The 9534-nt window shown below is 45.9% G+C and overlaps 1 pseudogene; it reads left to right on the top strand.

Annotated features, from left to right (window-relative positions):
• The first annotated feature begins 1659 nt into the window (after positions 1 to 1659).
• On the top strand, positions 1660 to 9285 carry LOC103644466 (anthocyanidin 5,3-O-glucosyltransferase-like; annotated as a pseudogene).
• The last annotated feature ends 249 nt before the right edge of the window (positions 9286 to 9534 follow it).

The following is a 9534-nucleotide window of genomic DNA, read 5'->3' as shown; positions in this document are numbered from 1 at the left end:
CTAGATCAACCACTGAATATCACACAAACAAACAAGAAGAAACAAACACCACTCAATAACATACAACATTCACCATACGTAAAGCTAAAGAAAGCTTAACGAAAAGAGCGTTCGCTTTTTAGAACATCGCAAGTCATGGTTATAATAAAAAGGTATTCTTTTCAAAAATGTGTGATCTATACTTTATAAAATCACGACATGAGCTTAAAATATCTTAATTAAATATACAAATATTAGGTTCGCCAATTTAATCTTTTATAAAACGTCATATGTGATATGTCTAAGATTAAGGGTTTATAAGATGATAAAACATGTTATAACGATATTAAACCTTTTTAACCTTTTATAAAAGATATATGTTATATATCTAAGGTTAATAAGTTATGAAACACATTATTAAACATTAATTGATGAGAAGCTCATATATAAGCCTAAATATGTTTTATATGGAAAGATAATGAAACAAATAATTATCTTTATCTTTATTAAGAAAGCACATGGCTTATATTATCATTAAGAAAGCTATATTCAAAGTCAGTATATAAAGTAACATTTTAGTTATTACTTTATTTTATCCTTTAGGAAAAACTAAGTGATTCGTATATAATGTGGACTAAATTTTATGAAATCATTAATCATGCCATAAACTTAGTTAAGAACAAATTGACTATAGGTTTGATTAATAAATTATGATAAAGGATAATTAATCTATTAATTATCTTTAATTCTATTGTAGGAACAAATGATCTAGATAATTAAAATGAATACTATATTTATTGGTATATTATTAACTATCATTTTAGTTATGACAATGTGAGCACTTATTTAAGCCATTATATCATTATTAGAAAAGTTATATGACCTATTACTTTTAAGTTTCTATTTAATACGGCTATACTTAAACATCTATAACAAATCCTATCAAAATTATGATGTCTATTAAAAAGGTCATTTTATAGTTAGAAATAAATTCTCTAATTCTTTAGTAAGAAACCTATGTTTATCAACATACTATCAATTTCTTTATTAGAAAAATATGAGCGCCTAATTAAATTATTATAAATTCTACCCTTTATGTTTTCTCATTTCTTTTCTAAATAGAATTTTATACGTATAACTAAGAATTGTTTATTTAATTCTTCTAACATTAATATACCAAGAATTAATTGTCAATAACTAAATGGGACCTTAAATAACCTATTCATGGTTATTATGACATAAATGAGCATTTTACTATTATACATAATTAAGTGCTATACTTATTAATACATCTATTATGAATAGTGAATAGTAAAATCTATACATTTTTCGTTCGACCGAAAATACGTGGCTCAATACCTATATCATTACTAACCGATTATTGCTCCACACACTAAAACGAATTTAAATGTGAAAACGTTTTCTAGTATGAAAATCGCCGGAGTAGTGACTAGTGACCGTGTTCATTTTTAGAACTATAAAAGCATACACATATTTAAAATATTATTGCGGGGTTCAATTTTGGTTACACGTATACATCGCAATCTCTAAAATCATACCCGAATAGCCAAATCGCATCATCATAATATTACAATAATAATTCACAAATTTATAAATTCAACACATGCTTTAGAAAATAAATTAATGTTTTGGGTTTGTCATGAACCCTGGGATGAACGGATGACGGCGAACGGCATGGGCACGGTTGCCGGGGTGCTGCATGGGCGAGCTTCACGGACTCCAGGACGGACGGAGGTGCTGCTGCGCGCGCGCGGGCAGGGATTCCGGGCGTGGTCGTCGGTGAGCGTTCTGACTGTGGGGTACAAGCTCCGGCGAGGCACGACGGGGTTAGTGGTCGGTCGCAGAGGCAGAGGACGTCGTCGACGAGATGCGGCCGACGGTACAGCTCGGCAACAGAGAAGAGGAGCTTCGGACAGGGGCTCCAACGGCTGACTTGAGGCCGGCAAGAAGGCAGCGAGACAGTGGGAGGCGAGGAGATGCTGCGCGGGCTCGGCAGGGTCAGGCTCCACTAACAGAGAAGCGAGCGAGCAGACAGCCCGACACGGGATCGGCGAGGGCGGTGACGCGACAATGGCGACATGGCTACGCACATAACGCAGGGGCTTATGGGAGTGGAAGAGGAGAAGCAGGACAACTTCTGCGGAGGACACGGCTGGGTTTTATAGGCCGAGGGGGAGGAAACGGGCGCCAGCTATTTATGGAGAATAGAGAAACGACTAGCTAGGAGTAATAGAGGGGGAGGAAACGGCAGCAGTAAAGTTTCTTTACTCGCGATGAAGAACGAACAACGCGACGTCGGTTCCTGCGGGGTGTCGGGGCGTCTGGCGGCTCGGCTTCCTGGCCCATGGCGTGGTTAGCGGCTGCAGGCGCGGGTCGCTCGGCTCCTAGCGCGGGGGAGGGCTGCTCGGTCGCGGCGTCGTCTCGGGTGTGGCTCGGCCGGGCGTCGGGTGCAGGGCGTCGCGCAGGGCGCTGTCGCGGCGTCCTGGCAGGGTCGGCTGGCCGCGGTGTGGCCATGGCGCGGGACGCGGAGCGGCGGCTGCGAGTTGGTCCTGCGGCTGCTCGGGGGAGAGGAGAGAGGAATGGAAGGGAGGAGAGAGAAGGAGGGAGCAGGCGGCGGCGGCTATCCGGCAACATACGAACTGAAGAAGGAGATGAACAGGCATGGTAGTGGGGCCTAGCTGTAAGTGAACGAGAGGATGTTTGTGAGCGTGAGTGGGTTGGCTGGGGCCAAGGCCGATTGGCCAGGAGGGTGCGTGCGTTTCATTTTTTTTAATGTGTGCATGAGTGCGTGTATATAAATAATCATATATATTTATTTATATATCTATATATATAAAATAAATTCAAAATAAAATAGGCAGTTTAAATAAATGTTTTTAGATAAGAATCTATTATTTAAAAAAAATGGGTTAACAAATCAAACCAACCAAAATTTATGATCCAGCATGAATGCATCAATCACTCGGTAAAATTTTATTTATTCAATAACTTGTTCCATATTTATATCACCATCTTCATTATATAAATATTTCTTCTTTCTATTGAAAATTAATAACTTAACTGGATTGCTTTTATGTGATAGATTTAGGGTGTTACATGTTCAAAGACGAGTCTCCTCATTACGAACACTAGCAAGAGCATCCATAAAAGAGACACAAAGGTGACGAGCAAGCAACTGAGCACGAAGAGGCTCAAACTCATCACGAAGCTGGGTCAAGAAGCCATAGGTGCACCGAAGCTCAAGAGTAGCCTTCTGACCCTGGCAAGACTGTCACATATCTGGTGATAACTGAGGACCAAGAGCGTCGAGCTGACGCCAAATAACAGACATTTGAGCGAAGAACTCCTCAACCGTAGCATCTCCCTGGCACAAAAGCTACTTCTGACGAATAACAACAAGATAGGTAGACTGTCCAATAGGTGCATAACGATCACGAAGAAAAGCCCACATCTAATGTGCAATCTCAAAATCAACAATATCAGCATGAAGGTGATCGTCCATACTCGCAGCAAGAATAGCACCAGCACGAGCATCCTCATCTAGCCACATCCTGTAGATACTAAAAGCAGACTCATAGGACGATAGAAGATCATCATACTTAGCAATCAACTCCTGCTTCTGATCATCAGACACCTTCTCTAGAATCTTAGGCAGAAGTGGTGCAGCAGGACATGACAGACACTTTAGATCACCCGTGAGAAACTCCCAAAGTCACAGACCACGCATGTGGGGAACCCAGTCTCGATAGTTGGTGCCATTAAAAAGCATCAGACATCGCAAGACGGGAAAACCACTAGACGAAGAAAGCCGAGGAAGGCGACATCCTAATAGCCGTTGCAGCAGACGACGAGAGCGCAACAAGGGTAGAGGCGCAAGAGTAGCAAAATCTGCCTTTTTCCTTTTTTTCTTTTTTTTTCTTTTTTTTCTTTTTTTTCTTTTTTATTTTATCATTCACACCGTGATAGGGCCAGCCTGGTCACGTGTAGGGGGCCTCACGGTCAAGAAGGTCACGACAAAAATAGAAGGCCTAAACGAAAATAGGTCGTGATGAAACGACGGCCGGGTGAGAGACCGTGACTGGATGGCGCCTGCGACTACAGTCTGGACGGCGGTCGGGAGGAGACGTGCAATGTGGACGACACTTCGATAGTGGTCCTAGGCTGCGGCTGCGATGAAAGCCTGGACGATGACCGGGAAGAGGCGTTGTGACCGGGCGGGAGGAGCCGCACAATGAGGACGTCCTGATGGTTCCCGAGCGAGCGTGTGTAGGGACTCCTAAAAATCGCCTAGAGGGGGATGAATAGGCAAATTTGAAATTTATAAACTTTAAGCACAACTACAAGGCGGGGTTAGCGTTAGAAATAAAACCGAGTCCGAAAGAGAGGGCGAAAACAAATCAACCAAGGAAATAGAGCGGATGACACGGTGATTTGTTTTACCGAGGTTCGGTTCTTGCAAACCTACTCCCCGTTGAGGTGGTCACAAAGACCGGGTCTCTTTCAACCCTTTCCCTCTCTCAAACGGTCACTTAGACCGAGTGAGCTTTTCTCCTCAATCAAATGGGTTACTTAGACCCCAAAGGACCACCACACAATTGGTGTCTCTTGCTTTGATTACAAATGTCTTGAGAACTAGAATGGGGAAGAAGAAAAGCGATCCAAGCGACAAGAACTCAAATGAACACGAAAATCTCTCTCTCACTAGCCACTAAGTGTTTGGAGTGATTTTGGACTTGGGAGAGGATTTGATCTCTTGTTTGTGTCTTGGAGTGAAGTCTAGAGCTCTTGTATTGAATGCAATAGCTGGAAAACTTGGATGCCTTGAATGGTGGTGGTTGGGGGGTATTTATAGCCCCAAGCACCAAAACAGTCGTTGGGGAGGGCTGCTGTCGATAGGCGCACCGGACAGTCCGGTGCGCTAGCCACGTCACCCAACTGTTAGGGTTCTAACGGTTTCGACCGTTGGAGCTCTGACAGCCTAGGCCACCGGACAGTCTGGTGCCGCACCGGACAGGTACTGTTCACTGTCCGGTGCGCCTTCTGTCGCTGCTCTGACTCTACGCGAACTGTCCGCGCACTGTTCACTTTTCAGACGACCGTTGGAGTCAACCATTGCGCTTGGGAGCCGTTGCTCCGCTGGCACACCAGACAGTCCGGTGACCCACCGGACAGTCCGGTGAATTATAGCGGAGCGCGGACTTAGAAACCCGAAGGTGAAGAGTTTGAAGTCGATTCACCCTGGTGCACCGGACACAGTCCGGTGGCACACTGGACAGTTCGGTGCGCCAGACCAGGGTTCTCTTCGGTTTCTTTTGCTCCTTTCTTTTGAACCCTAACTTTAATCTTTTTATTGGTTTGTGATGAACCTTTGGCACCTGTAGAACATATAATCTAGAGCAAACTAGTTAGTCCAATTATTTGTGTTGGGCAATTCAACCACCAAAATCATTTAGGAAAAGGTTTGACCCTATTTCCCTTTCAATCTCCCCCTTTTTGGTGATTGATGCCAACACAAACCAAAGCAAATATATAAGTGCATAATTGAACTAGTTTGCATAAGGTAAGTGCAAAGGTTGCTTGGAGTTAAACCAATTTATACTTTTATTAGATATGCATGGATTGCATCCTCCGCGCTCCGCGTCTCACTCCACCGCTCCTCAGCCTCCTCCCTCGCGCCCGCCTTCCCATTCTCCTCCTCTTCCTCCTCCGCCGCTCGCCTCCGCGCCGCCGATGAGGACCCGCCCATGGAGGTCGCGAGGCAACTATACGGCAGGGTCACCGGGGAGGCGGTGTACGTGGCTGAACCGGTGTCGGCGCCCGCGCGGAGGGGGTCGCCTACGAAGGGATGCCTCGGTGCAATGCGGCTGGTGGCAGGACCGCGGCGGTGAGTTCGCCTGCCCTCGTAGCTGCGGCGCGCTGCCTTCGTTCTATGGCCACATGCTCAATTGGGTTCCTGTGCTACTGAACTCGTGGTGATTGCGCGCTAATGATTGTAGGGGCTGGTCGGCAGAGGCCCACTATGGTTTCCTGGTGGCGACGCTAAAGGGATAAGGAGTTGCCACCAGTGCTAGAAGGCTGGGGGTGTCATCTGGTGTACTGGCTGTGATAGGAGAGGCTACTGTGCCAGATGCATCTCCAGATGGTATGTTGCGCTAGAGTGTAGCAGCTCACAGTGAACTAATGCATATTAGAAAGTCGACAGAGAGGTTTGTTGGTCTGTAATCTATATATGGATATTCCTATTTTGCAACAATATGTTCTGTCAGCTATGTGTTTTCCTTTTTATATTTTGGCTTTGAATGAATGGTTGTTGCAGGTCTCAACTCTCAAGTCAGTACCAGCAGCAGAGTTGAATGTTTGGTAATTTGGGTACCATTGCTCAACCTTCTCTTTTTTATTTTGCCTATTGTTTTTCTTCAGTAAATTCAAGCTGATACATCATACTATAATACAGTCCAAAGCTAGCTCTTGCTTCCTGGGATCTAATCAGAGTTAATATCAGATAATGAGTCGTTAAACTACCAAGAAAATGTTAGTATAATAATAGAACTGCAATAGTATCCCACTCGATTCGCTGTATAATAAATACTGCGAGAGGATACTGGTGTTTCATAAGATAATCATGCAACTCATGAAAATCCATGTAAAATATGTAGCTGACTATGGATGGCCTGATGCTATAAATCTATAATTTTAGCCATGTTTGTCTTATGCGTGTGATTCAAGTAGTATCTTTTGTGAATTATTTTAATGTTTATCTTCAGCATATTTTATTTACAAAAGGTTTTCCAACACTGTGTATCTATTTGATGTTTTTGTATGTATGCAACTATTCTATGTTCGCTCACCCGGATGCTCCATTCCTGATCATGGTTGATTTTATTGTGCTGCTACTTTCAGGATATTGTAACTGCAGCCGAGTTCTTCTTGCTTTGATCTTGACTGGCTTCTTATCCTTGAGTAGAGCCTAATCATTCATTCAGTAGGTATAATCATTAGTAGCAGTAAGACTGGGCCATAATACAAAGGTACTATATATACTTGTCCAAAACAACCCTACCCAATAAATAAATAAATAAATACCGTTCACCCCACCAACAGATTCGCCTTGCTTGCAGATGGCATCACCCATTTTCCCTGTATTTGCCTTATGGATACTTAGCATACATGTGCAGAGTATGTCTTCATAGCTGTTAATATATTCCAGCAAGCACCTTTTTAAATTCGACGCTGATGGAACTGAAGCGCATTGTTTTTGGCACTAAAACATTGGCCATTTACTTTTTCATAGTAGGCAACAACGATCAGAGTGGATTGTCTTGGTTTTTTCCTGAAACTGTGCCTAGGAACTCAAGTGCAAACACATGGAACTAAACCACGTCGTGTTTGGCATGTAGAGGTACACTTTCTTCACATAGATTGAGAACACGTTTTAAAGTCCAACACATGGAACTAAACATATCGTGTTTGGCACTAAAATATTTCCCATTTATGTTTTTGCAGGAAGGGTGATCAAGTGGTCTGCCTTGGTTTTGACATGAGAAAGTACTCATTAACTCAATATCTCATGAATAGTTTGTATGAAGTCGAATAATTTGTGTGCCATCGCAATACACGGGTATTGTAATATCTATACTACTATATTAAGATTGTAAGGGATAGCCTGCCTCCACCTGTTTTTGCCTCGAGTCAATCTGGACCGTCCATCTATATCCATCAAATCAGCACCGTTTGTTCCAGCAATGGCTGCTACCCGACCATCGTTCTGGTGCACGTCTGGGGCATTGGCCACTTCGTACCAATGCTCGAGGTCGGCAAGCGGCTGCTCGCACGCAGTGCACGGCTCCTCACGATCACTGTGCTCGTAACGCCGGAGCTTGTAGAGGCGAAGCGGGCGTTCGAGATCACTGAGCACATACGCTAGCAGGAAGCCTCCGGCCTCGCCATCCGCTTCCACCATCTGCCAGCGGTGGAACCCCCAACCGACCACTCGGGCATCGAGGAGTACATATCCCGCTACGTGCAGCTGTACTCGCCCCACGTCAAGGCGGTCGTCGCCAGCTTGACGTGCCCGGTGGCCGGCGTCGTTGTCGACATCTTCTGCACGGTGCTATTTGACGCGGCATACCAGCTCAGCGTGCCGGCCTACGTGTACCTGATCACCAGCGCCGCGATGTGCGCGCTCTTGCTGCGCTCCCCGGCGCTCGACGAGGAGGTAGTCATCGAGGTCGAGTTCGAGCAAATGGAAGGTGATGTGGACGTGCTAGGGCTACCGCCAGTGCCAGCGTCCTGCCTGCCGACAGGGCTGGATAACAGGAAGATCCCGACCTACCGCTGGTTCCTGTACAACGGCAGGCGCTACATGGAAGCAACAGGCATCATTGTCAACACCATTGTCGAGGTCGAGCCACGCGTCCTCGCGGCCATCGCCGACGGGCGGTGCACGCATGGTGTCCCGGCACCTCCGGTGTACTCGATCGGGCCGGTGATCCCCTCCACCCCGCCCGTTGAGTAGTAGGCGCAGGAGTGCGTGCGCTGGCTCGACTCAGCCTCTGGGCTCCGTGGTGTTCTTCTGCTTCGGCGGCCAAGGCTGCTTCACGGCGCCCCAAGCGCACGACCTGGACCACAGCGGGCATCGATTCCTGTGGGTGCTGCGCGGGACGCCGGAGCCCGGCACGAAGATGCCCTCGGACGGGAACCTCGCGGAGCTGCTTTCGACGGATTTCTTGGCGAGGACGAAGGACAGAGGGCTCGTGTGGCCTACCAAGGCGCCGCAGAAGGAGATACTCGCCCATGCCGCCGTGGGAGGCTTCGTCACGCAATGTGGCTGGAACTCGGTCCTCGAGAGCCTCTGGCATTGCATGCCGATGGTGCCATGGCCGCTTGCCGTCGAGCAGCACTACATCGCGTTCACGCTGGTGGCCGACATGGGCATCGCCGTGGCGCTGAACGTGGAAAGGAAGAGGAAGAATTTCGTGGAGGCAACCGAGCTGGAGCGAGCGGTTAAAGCTCTGATGTGCGACGATGAGACAGCGAGGAAGGTTAGGGACAAGGTCATGGAGATGAAACTGTGAGGGCGCCCTATTTTTTTCTTTTCTTTTTCTTCTGCTGTTTGTTCCGTGCTCGCAGCCTGGCTTATTTTTTTTCTTTGGCTGCTTTTCATCTAGAGGTCGTGAATCATGATGGTCGGCGTCGCATGGCGTGCTTCGCTGCTCGCTTTTCCTCCAGAAATACAAATCTCTTTTGTAATTTTTTATTTCGCTTTACGTGCATGCGATGCGATTGCCTTTTCGTGAGGTTTCTTTTACGATTTCTTAACTTTTCTATCTGAATCGCCTACATTACGAGAAGTTTTTAATTTGGTGTGATCTGCATGGCACGTCAGAATGAGATGTCACGAGTTCCGTTATATTTTAGATTTTTCTTTGTTTGGATATGTCTCATTGCGTCAATGGTAGGACACAAACTTGCTATGTTGTGTACGTGTCTCTGGCACAATTTTTATTTTAAATGAAACTAGATAAGTGTGCCATT

The sequence above is a fragment of the Zea mays genome, chromosome 1, assembly GCF_902167145.1.
Source record: "Zea mays cultivar B73 chromosome 1, Zm-B73-REFERENCE-NAM-5.0, whole genome shotgun sequence".
Lineage (NCBI taxonomy): Eukaryota > Viridiplantae > Streptophyta > Magnoliopsida > Poales > Poaceae > Zea > Zea mays.
The sequence above is the reverse complement of the archived record's forward strand: the minus strand, read 5'-3'. Positions and strand labels throughout refer to the sequence as shown.